The 26,793-nt window shown below is 36.4% G+C and overlaps 1 long non-coding RNA gene across 1 annotated transcript in view; it reads left to right on the top strand.

The window, feature by feature from the left end:
* The first annotated feature begins 364 nt into the window (after positions 1-364).
* LOC143253739 (uncharacterized) overlaps positions 365-26,793 on the top strand; it is a 40,622-nt gene continuing 14,193 nt past the window's right edge. Inside the window, exon 1 of the long non-coding RNA XR_013029834.1 lies at positions 365-724. This is a non-coding gene — a long non-coding RNA (uncharacterized LOC143253739). The remainder of the gene's footprint in view (positions 725-26,793) is intronic.

The raw sequence follows: 26,793 nt of genomic DNA, 5'->3' as shown, positions 1-26,793 counted from the left end.
GGCACAGATCCTCCCCCACACTTAGAGAAAGTTCTGCCCTCACTGTATTTAAGTTTTACTTCAGATTGGAAGAAAATGAAGAGATATAATGGAGTCCCACTGTCCCCTCAGCTTTTGTGGCGGAAGATTTCTTCTCTCTGCCAGATGACAAATGTCGTAAACGTTCAATCTCTGATAAAACCAAAGCAAACGTTTTCTTGGTATGTGCTAACAGATAGCATCTGTGTCAATCCTATATTTATTAATCATTTTATTGATCAAGCTGCTTTATAACGACTCTCTAACCTTGACGAAATAGCGACGTTTAATAATGAGTGTAGTTAATCTTCTCCCGTAACACGCCTCCTGGCGCCGAGAATACAAATCAACGCTATCACAGAGATTCTTATAACGACATGCGGGCAGATGCGTAACAAGAACAACAAGGAGGTTTTGTGTGAGTTCTGGCCTGTGTGGAGGTTACACAGAATTTATTTTCGTCGGAATTTCAGTTATGCTGGCAATTGTGTAACATCATAAGCCAGACTATCGTTCCTTCCTTTTTAAACTGTCTTCACTCCTGCCTTTTCTCCTTCTCTTATTTTTTTTATTTACGATGTTTCTATTGCCGATACGTTTATCAAAGTTGTAGCAAACTGTTACTCTTTGTCAAGGCTTAATGTCGTGTCGACAGGCCCATCACTTGCCGTATTGTAGTTTCCCCAAAAACAGATAAGATAGGCTGGTAAGTTGGACTCTTCTAACATTTTGATTTGTTTTTTTTAAAGGTAGCATGCATTCACATACCTTTAACCACAAGAGTTACGCAATGATTGCGTATCAATTTATCTGTCTGTTTTAATATTCTCTTGTTTTCAGTTACTTTAATCTTCTCTGTTCTTTCTTCTTTAGTTACTTTCATCTCGTTTTATCCTTTCTTCTTTAGGTCCGGCGGATAAGGCACTCGACTCCTAATCCGAGGTTCGCGGGTTCGAATCCCCGTCACACTAAACATGTTCGCCCTTTCAGCCGTGGGGGCGTTATAATATTACGGTCAATCCCACTATTCGTTGGTAAAAGAGTAGCTCAAGAGTTGGCGGTGGGTGGTGATAACTAGCTGCTTTCCCTCTGGTCGTATACTGCAAAATTAGGGACGGCTAGCTTGTGTAGCTTTCCGCGCAATTCCAAACAAACAAACCTTTCTTCTTTAGCTATTTTCATCTCTTTTTTTTTGTCCTTTCTTCTTTAGCTACTTTCATCTCTTTTTTTGTCCTTTCTTCTTTAGCTACTTTCATCTCTTTTCTTTAGCTCTTTCTCTTTATCTCTTTTGTCCTTTTTCTTCTCTTTTTGTCCTTCCTTCTTAGCTACTTTCATCTCTTTTTTGTCCTTCCTTCTTTATTTTCTCTTTTTCTTTCTTCTTTAGATACTTTCGTCTCTTTTGTCCTTTCTTCTTTATCTTCTTTTACTTTCATCTCTTTTTACTTTCTCTTTTTCTTTTCTTCAGATACTTTCATCTCTTTTGTCTTTTTTTCTTTAGATACTTTCGTCTCTTTTTCCTTTCTTCTTCAGATACTTTCATCTCTTTTTGTCTTTTCTTCTTTAGAAACTTTCGTCTCTTTTTGTTCTTTCTTCTTTAGATACTTTCGTCTCTTTTTGTCCTTTCTTCTTAGATACTTTCGTCTCTTTTTGTCCTTTCTTCTTCTGCAACTTTCGTCTCTTTTAGTCCTTTCTTCTTTAGTTAGTTCCGTCTTCTCTATCCTCTCTATCTCGGTTATTTTCACTTATTTTTTTATAAGGACTATACTGTAATTCAAACTATTTTGTACAAGGTAGAACAAATAGTGTTTAGATGTTTTAGAACCTAACAAGGTATATTGCTAATCGTAAGCACGAAATTGAAAGAAAAAAAGAAAAATAGTAAGTATCTGATTTTCAGAAGGTGTTTTGTAATCAGCCTTTGCGTGAGTATGTTGTAGAACTTGTAATAGCAAATTTTATTTATAGCTTGTCTTTCTTTAAAACTACGAGTGCTTCATAGTTATTGAAATGCTGATCAAAATATAATTTAGCAATAATATTGATACGTAAGCACTGACAAATGAGTATATATGAACATTAAAACCATTTTTGAGAGAAATAGTTTGAAGAGCTAGATTTTTGTCGAAGTGGTTTAAAAGATTTTGTCTCTTTTATTTTAATTAACAAGCGAGTTCAATTGATTTACTAGCATGTGGATCTGATAATTATCGTCAGTAGGGGAAATATTTGACTGTATTTAGAAATAACGCCAAGTTCATAGTGAATCACATATTATTGGATTTTAGTTTTCACATGTCTATAGCGTGCTTGTGATTACTTATACGGAAACATTGTCTCCACCTTGCTGAACACAAAACGTAAAAACAAACTGTTAAACAGAGTAAAGACAGATACTAAACATGCAAGTATTACAGAGAAGACGTAACAACCTAAAACGTGTAGTATGTTAACGAATAAAGTGAGAAATTATAATAAGGTTGTGACCTTATGACAATGTAATGAAATGAAACAAGTATTAATGTTGAACACAAGAATACAAAATGACAAAAGGTAGATCTGAACAGCTACGTGACAGTTTCAAACGTAACCCGAAATAGATAAGCTGCTAAACACAGGAAATAAAGCTTACCACATTATCTTCTGGTTGTTTTCCCCCATCTTATCCTGTTTGTTTTGTGACATCGATGTCAGGAAATTATAAACATGGCCCTACAAAGTTCAAAAATGAATTTTCCTGCTATCACGTTTTTTTCTGTATCAAAAATTGTTCACCTGAAACACACACACACACACACTGATACACTGGATAGTGAATATATAAACGCAATAAAATGTCCATGAAAGAGCTACTCAATGTTTTAATGGAATACCTCAGTTTGTTTTGCCATTGACCAATTTGCACTTTTCTGCTCGTTCTACTGTTTTCTTCACAGGGGATATTGAATGATTAAGTGATTCATTTCTTGAACTAGCCTCTATTTTATTTATTTGTTTTATTACTTTAGAGCAAAGCGACACTAGGCTACTTACTGTGTTTAACGCTCTGAATCGAACTCCCGATTTTAGCGTTGTAAATCCGTAGCTTTACCGCTGTTTCTTGGGATTGTGAAAACTTGTTGAAAAGGTTCATAGTTTATTATCCTTTTGATACGTCACTAACATGCAGATCATGCGCAGATTTCCTCAAGGTCTGCATGACTGATCTCACTCTGGGTTTTAATAAGTCATGCCATTCTTAGGTTTTTGTTAGGTCCAGATAACATAACTTGCGCAGATTTTCTCAAGGTCCGTATGACTGATCTCACTCTGGGTTTTAATAAGTCATGCCATTCTAAGGTTTTTGTTAGGTCTAGATGATATAACTTGCGCAGATTTTCTCAAGGTCTGTATGACTGATCTCACTCTGGGTTTTAATAAGTCATGCCATTCTTAGGTTTTTGTTAGGTCTAGATGATATAACTTGCGCAGATTTTCTCAAGGTCTGTATGACTGATCTCAGTTTAGGTTTTAATAAGTCATGCCATTCTAAGGTTTTTGTTAAGTCTAGATGATATAACTTGCGCAGGTTTTCTCAAGGTCTGTATGACTGATCTCACTCTGGGTTTTAATAAGTCATGCCATTCTTAGGTTTTTGTTAGGTATGGATGATATAACTTGCGCAGATTTTCTCAAGGTCTGTATGACTGATCTCACTTTAGGTTTTAATAAGTCATGCCATTCTTAGGTTTTCGTTAGATCTGGATGACTGAACTTCTCAAGATATATTTACTTCATTTCATACATGGGGGTTCGTAACGTATACACGGTTAATTGGATACACGATTTTTGTGTAAGGTGTGAATGACGTTTAAGAGTTTTTTTAAGGTCTGTATGGATTACCTTAAGCAAAGCTTTTCATAAGGTCTGTATGGATTACCTAAAACAACGTTTTTCGTAAGATATATGTGGATTATCTTAAACAAGAGTTATCATAAGGTCTGTATGGTTTGGTTTGGTTTTTTGGAATTTCGCACAAAGCTACTCGAGGGCTATCTGTGCTAGCCGTCCCTAATTTTGCAGTGTAAGACTAGAGGGAAGGCAGCTAGTCATCACCACCCACCGCCAACTCTTAGGCTACTCTTATACTAACTAATAGTGGGATTGACCGTAATATTATAACGCCCCCACGGCTGGGAGGGCGAGCATGTTTTGGCGCGACTCGGACGCGAACCTGCGACCCTCAGATTACGAAGCGCACGCCTTAACGCGCTAGGCCATGCCAGGCCCCAGGTCTGTATGGATTGCCTTCAAAATAGGTTTTCATGTATGGTCTGTAAATCTTAAATCATGTTTTATAACTTGTGTATCGATTATTTCTGCGTAGCTTTTTTTTTATAAGGTCTTTATGGTTCTTATAGTTTTCGTGCTCATTGAATAATATCATACATGCAAATTTTAATATCTACGTGATTAATTTCATACAAGACCTTTTATTTGACCAACTGATTCTACGACTATTAATTCTCGATGTTTATGACTGACATATTGTATATCACGGATTAACAGAAAACCCACCAGAATGTCTCCGGAATTAAACTATAAGCCATTTAATCTACTTATATTCACTTATAACTAATGTTCAAAGAAGTTGAGATCGGTGTCTGTATGCGTGCCAGTTGACTACGTTAGAGGGCGAAAAGAATACCTAAAACAAAGAAAAAAAACTTGCTCTAACGTTTGATTTCAGCGTAATCTTACTATAGCTCTTATTGTGTGCGTGTAAAATGAAGTAATGTTCTGTCCTGAGAATAACGTTTTCCAAAACTTGCAATTTAAGAAATAGCTACTATCGTTTTGTTTTTTAACCAACAGAATTTTTGTTTTACAAACTGTAAAGCCATCCTAGTTTTAATTACAGAAAATTCTAGAATAAATTAAACCGATCAGATGAATGTTTAAATTATTTTATATACTAATACTCATCACATGATACTACCATATAACAGGATTGTTGATGTCCCTAATGTGTGTGTGTAACATCCTATTTCTGCCTAAAGCATTTCATATTTAATTGTTTCCAGTAGATTACACGCACACTGAGAATGCACTTATTGCACAAGTTTGTTTGTTTGTTTTGTTGTTGTTTTTCTTACTCTAAGGTAGCAAAGAGTGGGCATGGCTTATTGACTAGAGTGCTGAGTTATGGTTTGGTTTGTTTGGAATTTCGCACAAAACTACAGGTGGGTTATCTACGCTGTCCGTCCAGAATTTAGCAGTGCAAGACAAGAGGGAAGGAAGCTAGTCATCAACACCCACCGCTAACTCTTGGGCTTCTCTTTTACCAACGAATAATGAGATTGACTATCACATCATAACGCTCCCACTGCTGAAAGGGCGAGCGTAGTTGCGAATCAGAGAGTTCATGGTTACCGTCCCACTATTCAATTAGAGTAGCCTAAGAGTTGACGGTGGGCACTGTTGAGTTGATGTCTTCCTTTTAGTTTATCAGTTTAAAATGAAGAACTTTAGCGCAAAACAGCTCTTATATGGTTTTACACAAATTTCCGAAACAAGCACATGTAGCAGTGTTGTAGGCAGTCAGAAATAGTGTCTTATTTTGAAAGTACAACCATTGGGGAATGAAAAAAAAAACACTTTATCTATATATTATGCACATTTTGGTAATTTAATTCAATAGGAGGATAATGTATCATTTTCTGAATCCTTGTCGAGGTTTACAACGTAACTTTCGGATAGAAGTAAGAAGAAACAAACAAATAAGCGAATTACTTAAAACTGAAGATTTGAAAATGTACATTTTATTCACGCCTTTCAGAACATACTGCTTCTAGCCGATAAAATGGTGGTCATAATCCAATCAACTCCAGAGTTCTTATTAGTTCTTTATAAAATAGAAAGAACATTGATTTATCGTTTGTTTAGACAAGTTAAATATGTAAGACGGTCCCCGTCTTTTCCTCATCTAGAGAAGTGGGCCTGTCGTGTTATGTAAAAGAATATTTGTTGACATTGAAGTTTAGCTATATAACTTTATAAGGTGAACTTTATTTCCTTATCTAGAGTAGTGATGCTTTCATTTTCTAGATCCAGGTGGACCTTTTTAATACCATATTCTGAGTACTTGTTTAAATTTGCAAAACAGGGCATCGTTTCTAAATTGTGTATGCGATCCTGTCGATTAGAAAGACATAGTTTATTATACTTGGCACTTCAGACTTTCCACTGTATCTTAGTAAACTTCAATAGGTGTATGGTTTATACAACTTTAAGCACTGAAGTTCATAATTCATACAATTAAATATGTACTAATCCTCGTAACGCTCCATCTTGAAATATATCTATAAATCCATTTTAGCTAACACACGTGCATTGTAGCGTGTGGTGTTCCCACACATTTCTTAGGCTTTAGAAAGAAAATACACAAAATAATTTGTTTTTTAGATGAGATTGATTTCTGTGGAAAATTATCTATCTGCGGGGTCTTGGGATCCTGTTACAAGATAAGACGGGAAACCGAGCGATTAATTTTGATGTTAATGAAGCGATGCTAGGAGGTGGACTAAGTTTATTCAGCAACTTTGTAAAGCTCCACGTAGGACTGTATTTGCCAGCAAAAAAGCTACTGTGTTTTCGGGTTCAGCAAGCATTCTTTTAATTCATTAGATCAATGCAGCTTGTTTTCTTCTTTGGGACGTTGACAAGGCATTGCCGTGTGCACCGCTTTGCCTCTCCCCTTCTCTTTCTCTGCATGTTTTTTTTTTTTTAACTTTCTGAAACCTCAACCCCGAAGAAGAGGAGGGAGGAACCACATGTCAAATCTCTCGTCTGCACGAGCCTCGTGCAACACGAAGTTCTCAGCCAAATCGATGACCCAAAAAAGCAAACAACTTAAATTCATTTGAAGGCGAATGCAAACCTAGGCAGAAGGGACATGGTAAGGGTGTTCCTGACTATAATTGCAACAATTAGGTGTAGTTGTAGCGAGTGATTCACCCACGTCTTCTATCAGCAATCAATTTAGAAAATGTATAGTCTTCTCCTGGGAAAAATGATTAGTTTCAAGGCCTAAGGGATGTTTTCTCTTATTTTTCGTCGTGTTTTTTTTCTTTCTTTCTTTTTAGCAATTGGTAATCAGTTCAGTTACTTTGCCTGGCCTGACAGAGACATTTCGGGTAAATCAAAACAGACGTGAATGTCTTTCCACGGTTTATCTCAAAGAAAGACTTATTCTTTTAACTACTACGGCTGCTTGACTCTCTGAGATGAAGAATCCACATTATTAGGCAGCTCATGTGACAGCAGTGGTAATCATTGTGCTGTCTCTAACAATCAAATATGTAAAAAGATAAACTTAAACATCTGACAATTTCAGTTTTAATTTAAACATTTTTTTCTCCACAGGTTGTAAAATTTCGCTAGCTGCATTGTAAGTCTGTTATCTGCCCCACAATGGAGGATGTTGCTTAATGGTTAGCGTGTTCGAATTGTGAACTTGAAAGTTCATGGCTCACGTCCCGTTACCTAAATAAAAAAAGGCGCGACACAGTGAGGAGTCAATGGTGCCATGTAATATTAAGAGCGACTGTTTGTTTGAAATTAAGCGCAAAGCTACACAATGGGGTATGTGATGTTTGGTCCATCACGGTTATGACCCATTTAACATGGAATAGTTTATTAACAACTTTCATTAACGAGGTTCTCTTATAGAACCACTAAAAAGATGACACATAAGACACGTAACGTTGCAGTTGTACTGCCGTAAAGTCAGTACAACGTACGCATGCCATGGATCACGAGATAAATTATACACACTGTAGGTTACGACACTGCATGGCGTATAAACTTGAAAAGCAAGAAACAAAATTATTTAATGCTCTTAATTTTGATTTTATTTATTTACTCTTAAAACAGAACTCATTCGGGAGTTCGGGAACATCTAGTTTTATTACGAAAATTGGCATTGGTGTGTGGTTAAGCAAAGAGTTACGCCATGTATGCTTTGTCCACCACGAAAACATGAATTTAGGTGTTGTAAGCACACAGATTTACTACTGAGCTGTTAGAGGGGATTTATGAAAATGAAAAGATCAGAAATGATCGTATCTCTCTCAATATACTTGGCTTAAGTCTGTAAATACCTTTAACGTGGCAATATATCCATCAGTTAAAATTATATGTATCGATTACTTTGTCTAATTGCCTTATAACGGTACCACGAAACAGAAACGATCTGGAGTTGAGTGGAATTACTATGCAAAAAAAACAACAACAACAAAAAACGTATAATTCAAAGACCGGATAGTAAATATTGGCAGAAAACATTTTGTTGGAACTTTTAAAATGTTACTGATTTTTGAGCTTGTGGTTACAAATACGTTTGATGTAGTCAACGGGCAGGTTTTTTTTTTTGTGTGTGCGCGCGTTTGGGTTGTGTCTGCAATTTCTTTTTTTTTTAAGAAACATCACCCCTATAGTCACTAATGCACATTAATGGGCTTAGAAAAGAGAAACATACACTAGAAAGAGGCTTTATTTAATCTGGCCTTTTATTTGACTTCTATGCTACATCGAATTTGCAACTATGAGGTAAACTTCGAATTCAGTAAAAAAGGAAAGATTATTTATTGTTAGGCACAAAGTTGAACACTACTGGGCTGTCTGTCCCGTGCCAAGCTCGGCATAGCCAGGTGGTTAAGACACTCGATTCGTAGCGCAGATAACCATTGTGTAGCTTTGCACGAAATTCAAAAACGAACGAACGAACACTCGACTCGTAATCTGGGGGTTGCGGATTCGAATTTCCGTCACACCAAACATGCTCGCCCTTTCAGCCGTGGGGGCGTTATAATGTGTCGGTCAATCCCACTTTTCGTTGGTAAAAGAGTAGCTCAAAAGTTGGCGGTGGGTGGTGATGACTAACTTTCTTCTCTCTGGTCTTATACTGCTAAATTAGGAGCGGCTAGCGCAGATAGCCCTCGTGTAGCTTTGCGCGAAATTCCAAAAACTCAAACCAAACCTGTCCCGTACCCATTACTGATGATCCCAGTAACACAACGGCATGTATGTGAACTTACAATGCAAGAAACCGGGTTTCGATACCCGTGGTAGGCAGAGTACAGATAGATAGATCATTATGTAGCTTTATGCTGGACTTCAAACAAGTCAAATCGTTACTGTTATCGAACCCCGATTTTCAGCATTACAAGCCTTCATACTTGACGTTGAGAAATCGAGGAGGGGAGTTGGAGGGGTCAAAAGAAATGCTTTGTTTATAATTTACCAGTTTTGTAAATATTTCGGTGTTTGTGGCCGCTCTTTTTAACGACTCGTATCTGCTATTTAGCAAGAATCAAAATTACTTTATCTTCTCAACAAGTATTTTTGCGTGTTTATCAATCCAAATTTCCACATGTATCCCTTCCGATTTTTAAAATGAGTTAACGAAAAGCAAGAGTATCTATGTAGAGAACATAGCAATGATTCTGCTTTTTTTTTTTTAGCCGCGGCTTCGCGGCTTGTAGAAAGGCTCTGAATTTTTTATGTACAAACTTTTAGTTCATAGCTCCGTTATCTCTTGATCGATTTGAGATCTAATGACTGTTTTGAACTCATGAGGTCATACACTTTATATTGATGTATATGATTATTTGCAAGGTCTCATAGATTAATTAAATCCTGTCTAAAATAATATCAATTTAAGGATATATTGGTAGAGATCCTAACGAGTAGGGCCTGGCATGGCCTAGCGCGTAAGGCGTGCGACTCGTAATCCGCGGGTTCGCGCCCGCGTCGCGCCAAACATGCTCGCCCTCCCAGCCGTGGGGGCGTTATAATGTGACGGTCAATCCCACTATTCGTTGTAGTAGCCCAAGAGTTGGCGGTGGGTGGTGATGACTAGCTGCCTTCCCTCTAGTCTTACACTGCTAAGTTAGGGACGGCTAGCACAGATAGCCCTCGAGTAGCTTTGTGCGAAATTCAAAAAACAAACAAAACCTAACGAGTAATAAAATCGAATTGAGTATACGCGTACCCCATCCGTAAAAAAATATAACCAATAAAAGGGCGAAAAATTCATAAATTAATTTACTTTAGTTCTGCGTAGACGAATTTCAAGTGCTGTGGCTATTGAGAATTCCCTATTGTTTTATATGTACATTACTTAGACGTAAAAAAAAACGAACATACATGTATTATAACAACCAATGTCCAATAGACTTTTCTAGGGATAACGGTTAATAACAGTTTGTCGCTAGAGCCCTGCGTAGAACAGATTCAAGTTATGAAACTGTGATGTATTTAGATTTGCATAATTATAAATGTTATTCAAGTGTTTGTAAGCTGTCAAATTGCATGCCGATACATAGGAAAGGCTGCAATTACAATGATATTAAATAAAAACAAAACAACAGCTACTATTAAAGAAGTAACTGACGCAATGGAAGAAACACAATAAAACTTTTTATGAAACAAACATATTTACAAGAACGAGATACACTATGAAATCAAAATCTTTGATTAAAAACACTAAAGTGAGTAATCATGAATATAAGTAAGTAAGAAAAAGAGTGCTTTAAAGGACCGAGTGATTGCTTGTAATTAAGCACAAAGCTACACAATGGACTGTTTGTGCTCTGTCTACCACAGGTATCGCAACTCGGTTTCTAGTGATGCGAGACCGCAGGCTTTCCGCTGTACCACTAGGGGCGCTTCTAAGGATTTTCAAACAAATAAAACTAATAAAGGCAACGCTATGGAAAAGAGAATACTAAGCTAAAATCAACGAACTGATTGAAAACGGTTACATAGGAAGAAATATGTTTCTAACCGCATAGGCGACAAAAATATAAAAATTAAAAAATAGGTTAAACATACATAAAATTTTTTTATATATTATTTTTGAAGGGAATTAAGTTTCGAGCTGTACAGATGATAATACACAAAAAAAAAACTTAGCCTATTGTATAATTTTGATTCAAATCAGTACACAAGAATTATGAAATTTCAGTTAGACATCGTAAAATATCTTGATATTGTAAAGTACGGAGCATGCGTGATATGTTGAATAATTTTACTATCGCCTTTTTCAACTATCAGTGCCGCCCTCTGAACACAGAAAAAAGTCACATCAGCACGCGCCATTGTAAGGCGAAACGAAAGTAATGAAACGGTTGATTTATTTTAACCTTCTCACCGAATGTGTTTCATAGCAGATACGACGTAATTTAATCACAGAACCGGGCGTGACCTATTGATTAGCGTGAAAGCGCTGCATATTAAAAGGTCCAACGTTCGAGTCCGCAGTATGCTACGTGCATACTTTGCACTTTTGCACCAACAGAGCTGACAGTTGTTAACTATTTACATCCAATGAAAAGTAACAGAACTGAGCAACAGAGCTCATAAATTTCAAACTTTCCCCAACCTCCTAACATTTACGAAACTGACCAATAACAATAACACAATGGAACTAAAAAGAATAGGTGCTTAATTTTGTATTGAATGGTTTACAGTCCTACCAAAAACAATAAATCACTAGCAATAGAAAACTAATCATTGTTTCGCAGTACTCCTAATCTTGTTAATAACAATACCCACAATAACTTGGGTTGCACTATTAAAAAAAAGCTTATTAATCCTATTATTCGGACAAGAGTATCTGTGTTGGAGACGTGTTTTTGACTGGTCCTTCCTCCTCGGGCCCGGCATGGCCGGGTGGTTAGGGCGCTCGACTCATAATTTGAAAGTTGCGGGTTCGAATCCCTGTCAAACCGCATATGCTCACCCTTTCAGCGGTGGGGGCATTATAATGTGACGATCAATCTCACTAATCGTTGGTAAAAGAGTAGCGCAAGAGTTGGCGGTGGGTGATAATGACTAGCAGCCTTCCCTCTGGTCTTACACTGCTAAATTAGGGACGACTAGAGCAGATAGCCCTCGTAGCTTTGGCCAGAATTCAAACCAAACCAAATCTTCCTTTTCGTGTCGGCGATTCTAAGTTAGGAACGACTGTGACTAAAGCTTGGATCTCTGATCCATCTTTAGCATTTGTGTCGCATAAAGTGCTGCGCAGGTTAATAAGTGTCATTACTTTATTATAAGCATATCGACACATTTTTTTATTATACAGGTTTATAATTCCACCTTATGAAGGTTGTGTCACGTGTACTGCTCTTTCAATATGTATTATATTTACTGTAAGTCAAATAAACACAACATAACCATAAAAAAACCAAAATACTAAATAAAGAAACAAACGCAAAATTAAAGAAGCCTTACTTATACAACAACTTAAGCCCAAAATAAACCAATACAAAGGAACACCTTTATATCAATATTAAAATATAATATAATAAATAATAATTTAAAAAATAAAATAAAATTGTATATTCAACATCTAAGCCCGCCCTCTACATTCCAACACTCATTACACAACCCCTTTCAAACATGTGATCAGCTTCCGGTCAGTTACCTCTCTCTTTCTTTGTGAACCCTACGATGACCGAAGAAGGTCGAAACGTTGTTCACTCCTCTACGTAAAAAATTTTCTCAACCCAAACGAACCGTTTTTACATATATATTATATATTTTATTACGATGCCTTTGGTGATGACACAACTCTTAAGAAACAGTTAAGTCATAAGGAGTCCAGTCTGTAGTGGTGACTCGTATTTCAAGATTGTCTGACTAGTACGATAGCTGGCGTTTCAAGATTGTCTCACTAGAATGGTAGCCGGTGTTTCAAGATTATGTCTGACTAGAGTGGTAGCCGGTGTTTCAAGAATTATGTTTGACTAGAATTGTAGCCGATGTTTCGAGTTTGTCTGACCAGAATTGTGGCCGATTTTTGAAGTTTATTCTGATAGGATAGTAAATAGTTGTTGTTTCAAATGTATCTCTGATTAGCATGATAACAGATAAGTTTCAGGTTTAATTTTGAATTATATAGCCCCATATTTATGTTTCATTTTAGGAGTTGATGCGCTGTTCAAGTAAGTTTTTGGTGCACTTAATTTATTACAGAGTTTACGTTTGTTATAGGCCACTATCAAACATGCAAGTATTGTCACATAAATATTACAATAACAGGACGATACAACTTCATTTCTTCTCAAAGACTTACAAACAGTAACGTAACTGACCAACAGAGCTGACAGTTGTTAACTATTTACATCCAATGAAAAGTAACAATACTGACCAACAGAGCTCATAAATTTCAAACTTTCCCCAACCTCCTAACATTTACGAAACTGACCAATAACAATAACACAATGGAACTAAAAAGAATAGGTGCTTAATTTTGTATTGAATGTTTTACAGTCCTACCAAAAAACAATAAATCACTAGCAATAGAAAACTAATCATTGTTTCGCAGTACTCCTAATCTTGTTAATAACAATACCCACAATAATGCATAACACTAGATTCAACATACCACGTCTTTAAAACAATACCAACCACCCTTCTAACTCTAATAATAATAAGACGACACTCATTGGCAGTTCAGACTAAGTTTTTTTTTACGATGCTCAAATAATACTAAAAACCGTAGGAACAATACTGCCAACACAAATAGAACGAACTGAAGGAGCTGACAGTGTTTCACGTCTTCAAAAACAGCACTATTTAGTCTGCCCCGTCAAAGGTATAATATATTATTATATCTGAAGGAACATTCTCATTTGTCTGCTTTTATCGTTAAATACGGTGGTGGCTAAACAGTAGGGATCGTGATGCAACAAGATGGCCACCGTAAAAATCACCCGTTTAAAATCACTTTTAAAGTGTCTGAATATTTAACAATGACCAGTTCACAGTGTTGGCTGAGCAAAGCTAAAGCTTATTATATTTATAAAACCGTGAAATCGCTATATACATGCTTATGGAGTGAATCAAAATTTCACCATTTCAACGAATTTTATCTAAATAGTAAGTGACGTTTCCAGACAAGCGTATAGAAAACATTACGAAACTTATTGCTCTACTTCTGTCACAGAACTCCAACGTTTAGATTCCAATTATTAAACTGACACACACACACACGCATACAGAGAGAAAGAGACGGACAGACAGAGCTAAGGATGCTCTAATTTGGGTATGTAATTAAAAACAATTGTGTCTACTTTGGTTCAGACTAACATAATTCCAGTGATTTACCAAAAGTTATTTTATTTTAATTACGTAACTCAGATTTTGTAATTTTGACTTTCTTGTTTCAATACTTTTTGTAGCATTAAAACTTTCTATGGTACGGTAATTAACTAGGTTACGTATATATCAATCCATACTTACCTTTATAAAACTATAAAACAAAAAAGATTGTTATACTTGTAGATTTAGATATACTGGTGATAAAATGTAGGCAATTAAAGTAGTTTTCTCGTGAACAACTAGCAAAATGTAACGTTTATCAGTACGATTGAACTCTTATCCGTTATACCTAACTATTAGCCTTTACTAAAGCCTTTTGTGACGTTTAGCTTGTCTTTGCTCCCTAGTGGCGCAACAGTATGTCTCCGGCGTTATAATGCTAAAAACCGAACTTTGTGTTTAACTTCAAATCCAACTTGACTTAACTTTTCCGTAAATAAATACTTTTTCATTTTTACACTTATTTTTACTTTTTTTTTTTTTTTTATCGAAAGCTGTTTTATTTCATCAGCCATAAGTCGCATGTGGTTCCGTAGGTTCCCTGTATATACCAAGGCCAGTTACGACTATCGAAATCTTGTCGTTAGTCTACTCGCTTTAGTTAGGAATCGTAATTTAAAGTAAGCTTTTTCCAATTGAGATGCTTACGCGAAAAGCTTAAGTAATGTTAACCAGGCGCTTGTAACAATGGATGGATTCACTTTTAAATCTTATTACCGCTTGAGATTCGCTAGGACTGGTCAGTTGTTCTCGTCGTTAATGTCTGTGATTTGGTGCATGTAGAGATTTGCTTTGAAGAAAGAGAGTGAATGTAGGCCGTAATCAGGAACACAAGAATGGCCAGTGGTCACTCTGTCAACACTGGCCATTTCGGTAATAGCTTTATTAGGTTCGGGTTGAAGATTGTCCGCTTCAGGAACAATGGTATCATAAATCAAGTGGTCAGTTCTGACCCCTGTTCCATACGATACTGGACATGAGTAGACACTGGCTCGATTTCCTTTTCATGCTCGTTGAGCGTTAGGTTTCTCTCTACAAGCGATGAAAATGACCCATTTGGACAACGGGAGGATCAGACAACTTACTCGCGTTCCCCGCTACTGACCACCAGGCGTAAACTTTGATATGATTTACGTGTCTGACCCGTCTGACGGTCAGTGGCCGATAATGTCCAGATAATAAACCTGGACTTTGTTCTCCAACTCACCCATGCAGACATAGCGAAACGGTCAGTGAATTCTCTGAAAGCTGATAGCTTATTCCGTGAACACAGCCTCTCTTAGTTAAGTCAACAAAATAACTTCTATACAAATATAAATCATTCTTAACGTACGTGTTGAGCTGTATGTACTTAGTATTACATCTCGAATTAAGTAGCTTTCCATAAAGATACTTACCATCATAAATAACAATTATGAAAGTAAGTACCAAACCTATTCGCCAGGTGGTCCACGGAAAGCGGATCCATGGGATTTTCAGCTGTTATTGCAGTTAAACCGTGCTTGAAGGTGTAGCATGCATTAGCAGGCAAAGCGTAACATTTGGTAGTAATACAGGGAGATAACAACCCCATTTCCCATACAGTTTGGTAGTTGTATAATTTCATAATCTAAAATGAATTTGGTAAGGTAGCTTGAGGTAAATAGTAAAAAACCTACGATAACGAGATAGCCGTAAAGGAGAGAAAAATCTCGAAGTTTGTCGTTAAGTTGGTTATTTCAAAACGACTTTAACACGTGTTTTTTCTTTCATATCTTGATCCCTCGCTGCAGTAAAATCGGCCCAAGTTTCCACTCTAATTGTAGTAGTTACATCTATTGTCTGAGAGAAAGAGGACTTCTAACAATCAGTGGTTCGCGTCTCGTTGCTGCAACTTCACGCTTCATACTTTAGGGCCGATGGTGCGTTATAAAAGTAACAGTGAATTCCTCCTAGTTTCTCGGATAGACAAGAGCACTCCAAGGTTTGGCGGGGCACGTTGATGGCTATCTTCCTTCCCTGTACTATATTAGCTCAATTTTAGGAGTGCGTATACACAGATAGCCCTTTTGTAACCATGTTTGAGAGAAAATTCTAAACAAACAAAGCGACAAGCACGATTCACCTCCAACTAGGCCTAGCATGGCCAGGTGGTTAAGGCGCTCGAATCGTAATCTGAGGGTTGCGGATTCGAATCCCTGTTACACCAAATATGTTTGCCTTTTCAGCCGTGGGAGCATGATAATATGACAGCCAATCCCACTATTTGTTGGCAAACTAGTAGCAAAAGAGTTGGCTGTGAGTGGTGATGACTAGCTGCCTCTTCTCTGGTCTTACACTGCTAAATTATGGACGGCTTGTGCAGATAGCCCTCATGTAACTTTGAGTGAAATTCAAAAACAAAGAAACTTCAACTTTATTTTCTCCACCTCGCACATTTTTGCTTGAAACGCCTATGTTACAGTAAAATAACTGGTACTATTTTAGATTCCATTTTTTTATTGGCCCGATACACTACCCTTTTTACCTAAAGCCCGTATTGAGAAACTTAAACTAATGCAATTTAATTAATATTTTTTCGTCTAACATCAGACACCATTAAACTAAATTGTGTGAAATTCTTCCTTTGTTTTGCTGCAAGTAATTACACCTTGAGCCTGTGCTCAGTTAGTACCTGTAAACTAATACATGAATATACTTTTATCATATTTTCATAGGTAATATAGGGTTAGAAGTTAATATTACAGCAAGAGTATTTATGAAACTCTGAAACGTCTCTCACTATGTATATTAAGAAAGCTAATGAAGGACAACCCTGACAGACTTAGAAAAAAAGCAGTTTAAACATTTGTTTCACGAACTACTAAAGACGGTGATAGTTACGTATACGTATACGTTTGTAGCAAACTCGTCAAACAATTGACGTGCGGTTAGGTGGGTAATTTTAACATTATTACAAGTGTAACGTCGTGGTTCAATCATTTATGTTAACTTTTCTCATTACTAAGTAGTGTTATAAAACAACTTCTTCAGTTTACTGTGCATCACGAAATCACTTAACATTGTAATATCACTACGTTATCATGTGTAACAATGTTCACAGATCACTGTACATACTATCGCTATATTACCATGCGTAACAATGTTGATAGATCAGTCACTGTACATAATATTACCCTAAGTCACAGATCGTTTTCAATAATACTTTCAAATTATAAACTATACATTAGTGTAGATGGAACACTGGAATTATTATTATAATCAGAGAACACTATGATTAGTGTTAGCTAAGTTCTAATTACATTAAGAGTGTGTACAGCAGTATATTGAAACACGTCAAAAACCATTGTCGTTTGGGGGTGATTGTTGTTTTTGATATTTTTATGCCTCTTTAAGGTCGATTAGTATTCATTGTGAATAAGTATCTTCGTGGAATTTGAAATGGTAGGACTGATAGTCAATCAGAAGTTGTCGTAACGTATCAGACATTAATTGTTTTAATAATAAATAGTAGAATCAATAAGTTCATCAAAATAGTTCTCGTAATAGATCAAGGCTATTAATGTAACTTGTTTACTATGATAGTGGAAGTCATAAACAAACTAAAATAGATGGTCACCCGAGAGTGGCCTGGTGGGTAGGGTGTCCGATAGTCGCGGGTTTAAATCCCTGTCACATCGAACATGATTGCCATTTCAGCCATGGGGCGTTATAATTTTACGGTCAGTCCCACTATTCGTTGGTAAAAGAGTAGCACACGAGTTGACGGTGGGTGGAGTTGATTAGTTGTTTCCCTTCTAGTTTTTAACTACTAAATTAAAATTACGGAAACAAAACGTGTCTTTTTCCCAGGTTTTATTTGCGCATTTGACCTGTTTTAGAGTTTATAATTCGAAGGTGGCGAACCGAGAAACTATTTCTCTCACTTTAAGCTGTGGGTGTTTCATAAGAATGACAGCCAGTCTCTTAGTAGGATGGTTGCATAGTAGGGTGATAACTGACATATTTCAATCTAACCAGATTTACACTGGTTTAGTAACACATTAAATCATAGTTCAACCCTACCTAACTTTGGTTATTGGTCCAAAGGTACGGAAAGCGACAGATATCTTTAAGAAGCATTACCATGAATAGAAATGTTCTCGAACATTTATGAAGTAAAAAGGTTCATTAAGACAACTGTTGTACGTACGTTAAAATAAGCTATACATACGATAAGAACTGCGAGAATCGAAACTATGGGATTCAACATCCATCGTTCATAGGAAGATCCCTTAAGTACAACGAAAAACCACATCTGTGGGCTGTGTTTGAAAACTCTGTAACCTCTAATAGTCTTTTAATAAAACTATAAAAGGAAACTGTGCCAGATGAAGGTTTCTTTTTAAAAGTGACAGTCTAGTTGGTTCAGAAAGCCAGATAAAGTGGCGGTGGGTGCCGGTAACTTGTTCCCTTCCAGTAGTCCTTCCAATAGTTCAAAGTTAGGAAGAAATGAGAGATATTTGGAAGTTTCAGTCTGTAGTCCACCTGTTCAGCCCTCTTGCGGTGATGGTGCCATTCACTTTAGAGATGTTAAATACAAAAACATATTTTGAGTAATATTATGCGATGTAATAAAACAAACATAAATGTTGCGATTTCATATCTGTAGGGTTTCATGTTTCCCCCTCCAAAAAAATGTTTGAAACGTTTTCGTCTATGCCAAACATTGTTGTAAATATGAAATCAGCGAGCGACACGTGTTTTTGGTGTCCCCTACCTTCCTCCGACCTAGCCTTCCATTATAGGCATCTTATCTCACCGAGTATGTTTCACGATTTGTGTCGCTTGGATTTCGTTATGTGAGCTGTCACGGACAGAAAGGAGTAACCAAGTTAACTTTCATTACGTTGAGGACCTCGCGACCCTGTTGCCATTTGTTCCGCCCCTCGTGCCGTGCACACGCGCTTAGCTATTATAAAACTCCCAAGAGTTTTCCGTGAATAGTGGTCATTTTGGCCGATGGTCAGCTGGTTTGCAGCATGTGCCTTCTGCATGAGTTAATCGCGGGATCGCCTGAGAATTTGCAATAGCTTTTGAGACAGGAGCAAAGTTATACTCCCTCCTAAATCAATTTAATTCTGTTTGGTTAATGATTTTCCTCGGCGGGTTTCTGATTCAGAGAAATATTAACGTTTGAAGGCTAACAGAGATACGTAAATGCACATAATAAATATATCAGATGCACTACCGCAAGATCCCTAAAGGCATTCTGTTTCAAGAGTAAATAGAACTAAAATTAAGAAAAACAAATATTTATATTTCTTGCATTAGAAGTTCATATGCTATGCCGTGTTATTGCCTACAGAGTAAATAATTCTTCTCGTGATTCATGACATGCGCACGACAGTACAAATCGTAATGTTTAGCGTTCCTTGTGTCACTTCATTTTAATGTCTACTGACTGACCGACAGACGACACACTGTTGAATTGTAGTTAAAACAGTTAACCCCTCCAGGAGGACGTCGACCCCCTTTCAGGGAAATTAACATACTTCTGCTAACTTGCATGCTTATCTCGTCGTATATTGTGAATCTCCCGAAATCTTCTTGTTTAGGTTTGAAAATATAAGTCTTAGATTCTAGTTGTTTTGTTTGTTGTTGCTAAATAGCCAAGTAAATATTTATCAAAAGAAAAGGTTTATATGAATCTTGAAGTCGCTGTTGTCATAGTGACAGATGCAAAAATACGTTTTTCAATGACACGTTAAGCTTTTAAATAGTTTTTAAATATTTCTTATTTGGTCAGAGAATCCTTTAAATCGCATGTGAGGGAGAGGGCGGATCAATTACACCCAATCCCCATCCCCCAATTCATCTCTGCTTACTGTTTGTTAAATACAGCTTAACTACGTAGTAACAGCCCTATTGTTTGTACACTACAGTATACCCACCTAGTATTTGTTTATTTGTAATTAAGCATAAAGCTACACAATTGGCTATCTGTGCTCTTCCCCCTACGGGTATCGAAACTCAGTTTCTCTCGTTGTGAGCCCGCATTGTCACTGGGAGAGTGGCATACGCTCGGAGTTAACTAGCATCTGGTGTTTGTTATTTTCAAAGTTATTCCTGTACAAAACGTTCCACTTGCCGAAATAAACTGTGACGTAAAATTATTTATAAAAACTGAAATGCCCCTTGATTAGCTTGAGGGTTTATAGCATTAAAATTTGAGGTTCCGTTTCTTATTGGGATAATATTATACAGGCAAGTCTATATTTCTTAAGTTTCTTATCTCAATAAACTGTTTTTCTTTATGATAATATTTCTTTTCACTCCTTTTGTCTTAAATATCTGCGTTTATTATTTAATATTTCTATTTTTATTGTATTTAAATTTGTATTCCTTTTATTTCTATCTTTCGATCCTTATTTTATCGTTTATTATTTGTTCTATTTCATTTTTTGTTCATCTTTTTGTCTTTACCTCAGTGCTCTTTTCCCGTTTCGTTACATTTTTCTTGGTTATTTTTTTGTCCTTACCTCGGTGCTTTTTTTGCGTTTCGTTGCGTTTTTTTTTAAATTTTACTACAAGTTACAGCTTTTACAGTAATGAATAATATGCTTAGAGCCAATGTTACCACGTTTCGATTTCTCGAGTGATTATTTTCAGTTACACGAGTAATCGAAACTTGGTACCTGTTTTGTTTTAAATTAAATATATTCTTCCTTACTGTAACAGCTGTAACTTGTAGTAACGTAATACTTATAATTTGTAAGTACTCTCAGAGCGAAACAATGTTTCATTTTTTGTCCCATACATCAACGTTTTTTTCTCTGTTTCATTTAATGTTTCTTTGTTATTCTGGAACTTTTTCCTGTTCTGGATACATTCATTTCAGAATAGATGCTACTACGTAAACAACAAAGCCAGAGTTACACGTTTGTTACTAGTAGTTCACCAAATACGGCATAATAACGTATAATGAGCTGTAAGCACGCAGTGAACGCGTGAACCACAAAACTGTGATATGAGCTGTGAGCACGCAGTGAACGCGCAAGCGACAAAACTGTCATATGAGCTGTGAGCACGCAGTGAACGCACAAATGACAAAACTGTCATATGAGCTGTGAGCACGCAGTGTACGCGCGAACCACAAAATTGTAATAAGAGCTGTGAGCACGTAGTGAACGCGCGAACCACAAAACTGATATGAGCTGTGAGCATGCAGTGAACGCGTAAACGATAAAACTGTGATATAAAATGTGAGCACACAGTGAACGCGCTAACAACAAAACTAGTTTTTTTTAGTATTGTTTTTGAGTAAATAATTTAACTCTTGCAAATGTGTCGTCCTCAGCTATTTAACAGTTATGTTTAAGTCTTCACTGTATTGTGCCATTGTGTGAGTGACATATTTAAACTTTGTTTTAATACTCCCTGTATAAACAGAGAGCTTTAAAACAGGATGGACAAATTTTTTCCGACTTCTGGACTTTCCGGAACCTGTCTGTTATTGTGAGTCACTTAGCTCGTCACGAAAAGCCTTGAATGTCAATAACTCACTATTAATAACAAGCCATGTTTGTTCATATACCCTTCTGAGATCTCGTGACTAGCATGAGTGCATTTGTCACTCACTCAGCGATTCTTATTTCAACGTTATAATCAGCTAACTTTAACTTGTATGAAGGGGATCCACCCGTCCCCATGGATGTGTGTCTAGGGTAGGGGTGGTTAATGATTCAATGATATTGGAACAGTATGTGAAATACACGTACTTTATATCAAGTATGTTTTGGAACGTGATCAACACCTTTTGGTGGAAGAAATATGATTGAAAGAACAGTAAATTACACGTCACATGTAAAACTAATTACCAAACCTTTACCTTCCCCTTTTACAGCTATGTGGTTGGGAAGCTACATGGGTTGAACGAATCAATTCTACTGACATCGACGCATGCTCAGTTCTAACACGTTTTGTATTGAAAAACAAATAAAAAGGGGGAGACGACAGGGCTACATTATAAAACAGTTTATTATCCATTGTCGGGGGACGACAAGGCTACACTGTAAAACCAGTTTATTATCCATTGTCGCTCAGTGGAATCAATTTTCAAGATAAGTTATCTTTAAACAATTCAGCCAGACCGAATCAATCAAACATTTTTTCTCACATCTTACCCTCTAATATATGTATATACCTCATGTGAATTATCTTATTACTTTTAGAGAGCCTAATCAACATAGTAAGTTGTCGGTTTTATTATTATTATTTTAAGGTTAGAAGCGGGAACATCTAACTACATTTATCGAATACTGAAATATTTTTCTATTCATTTTATTGTTACTGACCTACCCGTTGTCCCCAAACGTTGTTACAGATTAAACAAACCTGCGAATTTAAACTTCGTAAAAGTTGTTTTCGTTTTAATAACAGACTTACCATAATTTAGCTACGCAGATTTCTAAATTTTTTTGTTTTTATCAGGTAAGGACTTTAAAAAAAAAATTGAAGGAACAAACTCTTAGTTAGATTAAATTATTATTTTGTTTACCACAATGAACGTTTTTCATTATTATGTTTGGGCTCTACAATGATCAATAAGACTCACGTCGCGATTGGTCAAGAGAAATCTATAGCTGGTAGTTGTCAACATTTTAAGCATTTCAGTGAAAACAATTTACTTATGTTAAATTACCTATGGCGTTTCGTGAAAATTTTATACTTGGTGGAGAAAAAATGAATATCATTCTCGTATTCAGCGTACAGGAATTATTGTAGCACATGTAACTATTTCAAGACAATAAAACCAATGCAGGTCTGAGTTATTTGTATGCTCATACAGTTACATACGCGTACAGCTTAAAAAATAAAATAATAATAACAGTGGTAACGACGTGGTGGGCAAAGCATGGACAGGTTTGGTTTATTTTGAACTTCGAGCAAAGCTACACGAGGGCTATTTGTGCTAAGCATGGACAGCACATTGTATAACATCTACTTAACAACAACCAGACCAAACAATACCAAGAGCAATCAGAGAGATTACACATCATAGCTTTCCTGGATAATGTCAGATTTTACCTCGGAAAACTTGGAACATTCTTCTCAGATCCACAGTGATCTAAGTAATTTTTGTAGCGTGATGAAGAGTCTCAACCGTAATGTACTCATGCAATTTGGTGTAAATCCGATCACACTTGGCTAATCCCAAACCGCGAAAATACCCTATCTCTCCATTATAAAGAATACTTAAAAGTAAAGTTGAATTCGAACCATATTTAGAGAGAACTGTTCCGTAAAGAATCCCAGTCTTGTGTAAAATTTCCATTTGCGTAGGTCTATTGGTTTTCGAGATACACGCGCAGAAGCACATAACCCTCTGGGGGCAAAAGTAGTAACTATGTTAAGAGCTCGTTTGTAACTCAAAACATTGATACCTTGGCATCAGTTTATTTTATACGACCTCTTTTGATGGAAACGTGGCGGACAAATGTGAAACGTTATCCTTCATTGTCCAACTGAAAGTGGTCCATGTCCGTTGATAATGACGGACAAACGGACACGTATTCTTATATTTTCAAAGACGAATATTATGAACGCTGTGTGGCAGATACTGGGTGCCCCTTTAGTTAAAACTATATTACTAATGAAGTTCTGTATAGCTTCCTCTTTCGGTCACTCTTTACATACTCTCTGCAACTCAGGACACCTGAGTGTGATATGCATAATCGTAATTAATTATTATTATTAACTTTTGTGTGATGATGAAGAACAGTATATACTGAATGTTGTTGGGTGTTTTCTCCGTAGGATCCCTCGGAGTCTTCTGTTTGAACAAAAATATTTGTTACTCTTAATTTAGGTTTTATTTCTTATTTTTTAAAGTTGATTTGTTAAGTTGTGTTGTAGCCTACAGTTCTTCTCGCGATTCATGACATCCACACGTTTTACTCTCTCATGACAATACCAATTGCAACTAGAAGTGTCCCTTATGTAACATCATGATAGTGTTGACTGACTGACTGACTGACAGACAGTATACACTGTGGTGTAAGCCATTAAAACAGGTGACCTTTCAGGCGGTACCCTTTCTAAAAAATTAATCCTAACATCTCTTATGTATCTAGAATCGACGAGTTCTTTCGTTTGATACCAATGATTTTCAAAATCGTTGAAATGCAACAGACGTAGTAGTGAATGAGATACTATTGTGTGTATGTTTGTGGTGTATTTGCATTAGCAAATCCCTTAGCAATAATTATTACGTATGAAATGGATTGAGTTGATGGACTGTAATTGTTTTTATCAATTTTATTTATATCATAACATATCGAAGTAAGGGTTATGATTTTTAACACGTTAATATTTAATTAATTAAAAATAACGAATGGATAAAGGCGTTCTTCTCTTCCAGTTGAAAATACCGTGCATATAAATCGTTTCTCTGGCATCTTATGTTTGTGGTCGAATGTTTAACTTTGGCTGCAAACCGGAAGTGCCAAGGCTAGTGCCGCAAATACCTTATTAATAAACACTTTTAGCCGTTGGGCATTATATCTGAGAGACAAATCCCACCACAGGGTTAGGAGCAGTTGGATACGTAGTATAGAGATTACGTTTTAACTTTTAATTTGGGAAACACCTGCGATCGGTCTTCTGTTAAAAACTAACTGAAGTAATGTTGTGCAATGAGAAAGCTGAAAAACACCACTCTTCGTTCACTTAAGTCTTCTTTCTTATATTGAAAACAAATGTTAAGAGATCGACTCTTCGACTAAGATTTCTTACACAAGAATAGACTCTTGTTTCATGTTGTGTAAAAAAAAACCAACAAAAAACCGCTTGTGTAGTTGTTTAGTTACCCAAACAAGTAGCTGTTGGTGGTTTTGAATTTCAGTAAATTTTAATAACGAACAGAGACAGTTTACTGAAGCATTATTGAGGGTCACTAGAAATCTTGCTGCGCAAGTGGAAATAGCAATGAAAACTGGCTACCATTGTTTGCTGAATCTGGATATATAATGTGCCCATAAAAGTTGATTTCTGTCTGACTTGTGGCAATCTAACATGAGCTGTCTTAATTGATTAACTTCCATGTACGGACGTGTGATACAGAGGCTGTCACCTAACGACCAGCAAAGGTAATGGCATTAAAAGGACTTACTAAGCAGTTCAGAAACATTTTTGTTATACGCTTGTTATATCGTGAAATCTAAGAAAATTAATTTTGAAATAACAGTGAAATAATGACCTCGCACAAGGCGGAGCAAATTTCGTTATTTCGCGCCCTCAGCTGTTAACCCTTAAACGGCGGCCATCATCAGTTGGTGCCGCTACCTACAACATCCCCGCTGTTTAAGGGTTCGACTCGTAGCTCCATCTTTGTGTAACTAACTCACTCGCATACTATTTTTCTGATTCCTGAATACTTTAATGTCTTCTGTGGAAATGTATTAAAATTGGGAGAATGTTAAATATTTTCTACCACACAAACGTCCGCAGTGTAAACAAATCAGAAGCAGCTTCTAGAATTGTCTCATTGTTTAAGTGTTTAGTAAACTTTTATTAAATTGTAACTTACAGAAAAAAGAAATCGTCAAAGATTATTTGAAAGATCGTTTCCCAAACCGAGAGTTGCGACTGTAGAGAAAAGTCGTCAAGGTATTAAACAAGAAACCCCAATGTATCATTATCAATCAAGTTACGTTTATTGTGAATAACCTAGTATCAGAAGTTATAGCCTAGTGGTCAGGACACTCGAATCGCAATAGTGAATTCGAATCCCGTTACGATTAATCCCACTCTTTGTTGGTGAAGACAGTTGGCGGTGGTCGGTGTTTCTTTGCTATAAATGCAGAGTAGAGCGAAAGCGGCTGTAGGGTTGTTTCGTGTATAACGTAGTTTGATTTTTAACTATTTGTTCTGAAACATACGTAAACTACATTGGATTCAATTGTTTTCGTAATATTTTCTCTATTACATGCCAAACCGTATAAGAGCAGCTGTACTAAACTTTCAGTGTTAACTATTTTTATTACTATCCTACTAAACAAGAAAATCTTAACCCTGAAGAAATCGGATGGTGGCGTAAGAAAACTGGGACAGCGGATTTACAACGCTAAAGTCATGGGTTCGATTACCCTCGGTGAACACAGCAGATAGCCCGATGTTGTCAGTTTTATAACATTTCTAGTTATTCTTTACGTGATTCGGGGTGTACAAGTGAACTGTACTAAAACTACTTAGTAAAATAAAAAAGTGATAAAGATTCGTTTATCGCTAACAAAATTGTGTAAATAACAAATAATAACAAAATAATAAGTAAGAAATCTCGAAGAAAATGCGATTTAAAGCTGGAAAATAAAATCTGTTCTCCATTTTCGTGCAAAATAAAGGCTACGAAATTTAAGTTACTAAAGATTTCTGACTTGCTTGTTTTTTTTTAACTGTTTTGTCTACAGAGATATAACAATACACCGTTTTTATTTTTCTGATTGGTTAAATATTTTTTCTTGCGTTAACTTAGGACGAAATTCCGGCGTTCGAGGGACTACTTTCCTTTTCTTTGTAAAATCTTTTACAGTGTTGATAAAACGATGGAGATAATCTGTGTCGTGAGTTTAGTTTCAGAAAAGAAAAAGAACACAGTCGTATTGCTGT

This window comes from Tachypleus tridentatus, chromosome 6 (genome assembly GCF_004210375.1).
Source record: "Tachypleus tridentatus isolate NWPU-2018 chromosome 6, ASM421037v1, whole genome shotgun sequence".
NCBI lineage: Eukaryota > Metazoa > Arthropoda > Merostomata > Xiphosura > Limulidae > Tachypleus > Tachypleus tridentatus.
The sequence above is the reverse complement of the archived record's forward strand: the minus strand, read 5'-3'. Positions and strand labels throughout refer to the sequence as shown.